We start from the raw sequence: 3,744 nt of genomic DNA, 5'->3' as shown, positions 1-3,744 counted from the left end.
AGACTGGACAACCACTTTTTTTTTAATTTTAGAAGCAAACAATGTACAGTCATCTTTCTCATTTATTAACCACACAGGTTCATCAGGCTTCTACAGTCTGGTTTATTTCTTTTCTCATTTAAAATATAGCATTGAAGTTCTCAATACAGTACATATAAATATCCCTATAGTTTCTTAACACACTTTCCAGACATCATTAAACTGCCTAATAATGAAAACATTTTTCCTAAGAGTGTATTTTTAAAAAATATACATATAATACATATAATGATTTTATGAAAGTAACTCTGCTAACTGAAATTGATTGAAATCATTTTTCACTCATTGTGTTGAATTGAAAGCAGTCATTTTACAAGGTGTTTTTCAAACAGATTACTTGATCAAGATACAGAATATAAGCTAAACATTATTTTTATGCACCCTTTCTGTCCCACAACTGTTTTCCGTGATCCAAGCTGTTGAATAAAAACTAACTGGTGCAAAGCTCTGGAAATGCATGGAAGTTAAAATTTGCTTAACACACATTTAATTTAGGGAGTCCAAGGACTAAGTTTTGCCTGTCTTTATGGTTCATCCACAGTGCAATTTTCTTTAGCAAGATTTGAGACTATGTCTTCTTTAGATGCAGGTTGTTCTACTGTAGGAAATGGTACCTGCTGGGGTGGGTTAGTGTTTACATCTGGACGTATGACTTGAATGGGAGAAAATGGCATCTGCTGGGGTGCCTTAGTAAGTACATATTTACATATGACTTAAATGGGGATACTTTGAGTAGGACTTTCTGTTCCAGGTGAACCAGGTTTGTTTTTAAGCTTAGTATCAGGTGGCAGAGGTGGCAGTGCTTCAGTTGGCACTTGTTGTTGAGGTTTGACTGACTGTAATCTGATTGGTGTTGGTGACTGGATTCTTCCTGGTGAACTTTAATGACTTGCTGAGCCTCGCTGTGACACTCTGAATTAGGGCTGTTGATCTAAATCATCAACTTGAATTTTATGGTACACTGTTTGAGGAGGTTGATAGTCACTTGGCTGGGCTGGGCAGGGCATCTTCTGTGCCTGATGATAGACTTGTGATTGGTATCTTGGGGCATTTCCCTCATGGATCACAGGGATGGGAATATATCCTCGAGAGAGCTGATGACTTCCTGAGCTATGCCTACTGGAAGACTGAGGGGAAATTGTTGGCGATTCTGAAGATGGAGACAGCTCAGATCCCAAGGACTGTATTTGGATTGGGGTTGCTGCTGGTTGTGCACATGGCTTATCTGTCTGGGCAGCTTCTGCAAGCCCTCTAGCTGGAGATTGTGAATGGATAAAGCTTCCTCTTGGAGATGATGGGGCCCAAACTTGGGTAGGAATGGTTTCTGTCTTGACACACTGAATGCCAGGCTGATAGCCAGAATTGTATGAGTAATGTTGTTTGTTTTCTGCACCTTCATGTACAACTGGGATTGGAATATAACCAGCATGAAGCTTTGGATATCCCACATTTCCATCTTGGATTTGGGCTTGATTCACACTATTTCGAGATGGGCCATTTGCTGATGCACTTTCCTTCAGGCGGTCCTCCTGTAGGCATGGGTCATTCCAGGTGGTTGTGTGGCTGTTATGATGCACAAAGAAAGGCCAGCCAGTCTGAGGGTCTATCTTCACCTCCCAGCCTGGAGGCAGGGGATCCCGCTCGCTGCCTCCGGCCTCCACCTGCACCCGCATGGGAGACCGAGCAGCTGCAGTCATGCTGCATTCAAGATAAGAGGTGAGGTGCAAAAAGGTGGACAATCACTTGTCTGAAATGATATAGAAACTCCTGCTTGAGCAGGGAGCTGGACTAGAAGACCCCCAAGGTCTCTTCCAGCTCTATTCTGACTGATTGATTGATTTCTAAGCTATGCAATACTCATTGCTATCCTGATTATCTCTGGATATATCCCTTTTGCTGAAAGTGTTGGTTTGTCAAGTGAAGTTAGCATAAGATAGCACAACTATTCTTAGTTTGCCAAAGTCAATTAGATTGTGGTTCTCTTGTTGGAATGTGCTCCTTAACTTTCAGAGGCTGGATTTGCCCACAATTTTAGCTCAGGTCATATACAAATCAAATGACCCAAATCAAATTAAAACTGAGAACCAACATTTGTCATGGCCGAGGGCATATTTGATACTCATTTGTTTGGAAAAAAAATCATTGTCACAGTACTATTGTGATGGTATACTAATACATTCTTATCTTTTAGGATGGAATTAAAATACAGAGAGACTACGGAAGCAATAACTTAATGGTTCACAAGTTAAGACAGAATCTTGCAGTTCTTTAATTGTTTGTGTGGGTCACAATCCAGTAAAGAGAGCATGCCATGAAGAGCCTTGGTGGAGCAGTGGGCTGATGCCTCCTTAAGTAACACCAGCTGCCTGCAATTAGTGCAGGTTCGCATCCCACCAGGCTCAAGGTTGACTCAGCCTTCCATCCTTCCGAGGTAGGTAAAATGAGGACCCAGATTGTTGGGGGCAATAAGCTGACTTTGTAATAATGCCGCTTGGGGTGTGTGTGAAAGCCCTAACAAGCAGGCATATACATAGAATGAAGGCTACTGCTAAGCTTGTAAGCCGCCCTGAGTCTTCGGAGAAGGGCAGGATATAAATGTAATAAAAATAAATAAAATAAATAAAATAAATGTCAACTCTTACTTGGGATTATAAACTCTGTCAGATTAATTTTAAGTACAAAGAATGATGCATACAATTGGTCTGCATAGCACACCAATGTCTGTGCATGGCCAAAGTGTGTGTGGACATGCATTAATGAGTTTTCAAAAAGTCAGTGTCTATGCGTTACTTTAAAATCACCTTTGGGCTTATGCTCTTTGCACCAGCATGAAAGTCATTAACCCAAGTTAGATATAGAAGAAAGTCATTTTAAACTGCATTATAATAGCTGGAATTAATACCAGAAAAATGTCAACATCAAAATAAAACTCCAATTCTAGACAATTAAAAATATCATTAAGGGATGCATGATTGGCCATGTCTGTGTGTGCTGTTTAAAATTCATCCCTTTAACATGTTTTTAAGTCAGAGCATTTTATAAATATGTATCTTTTTTGCAGTACTGCTTAGATTGGTTGTCTCATTTTTATGAATAATTTTTATTTTAAATTTATTAACTGTAGATGCGGCTCATTGACTTTTTGACACTGACTTGGATCTAGGCCTAATATATTTATAGTAGACTAAATGTATTTGAAATCCTTTTTATTTCATTGAATATGAGTATCTAAGTATAACCATGTTCAAATCAAACATTTTTTTCTATATTTTTCATTATATAATTAGAAAAGGATATCCTTTTTTATCATGTTTGTATGCTACTTTACCTTAGTTTTCTTTTAAAGAAATAAACAGCACTCTATCAACATGACTTTATATAAACACAAATAGTATATCAATGTAAACAATATGGAAATATCATCCATTTCCATTTATTTTTTATTTCATCTTGTCTTGCATATCTTGCTTAATGCAGTTTATTTTTTAAAACTATAATGACTATATAATGTACAAAAGAATTAATGTACTAAAGAAGCATTAATTGGTACATGATTACATCTATACCGGAGTGAAATAATGTGTGAACATTCTTTATCTGATTCCTTTGATATTTTAATTTAACTAATAATTTCTAAAAGCAATACAAAAAGATAATGCAACCTTGTCTCCCTCTCCCAAAATGGATGAACTAACTGCAGTGACA

The 3,744-nt window shown here is 37.7% G+C and overlaps 1 pseudogene across 1 annotated transcript; it reads right to left on the bottom strand.

The window, feature by feature from the left end:
• Positions 1–563: 563 nt before the first annotated feature.
• On the bottom strand, positions 564–1,736 carry LOC310640354 (BAG family molecular chaperone regulator 3-like; annotated as a pseudogene). The gene has a single exon. The product of its transcript is annotated as a BAG family molecular chaperone regulator 3-like (transcript).
• Between the last annotated feature and the right edge of the window lie 2,008 nt (positions 1,737–3,744).

This window comes from Vipera ursinii (assembly GCF_947247035.1).
Source record: "Vipera ursinii genome assembly, chromosome: 4".
Classification (NCBI taxonomy): domain Eukaryota; kingdom Metazoa; phylum Chordata; class Lepidosauria; order Squamata; family Viperidae; genus Vipera; species Vipera ursinii.
The sequence above is the reverse complement of the archived record's forward strand: the minus strand, read 5'-3'. Positions and strand labels throughout refer to the sequence as shown.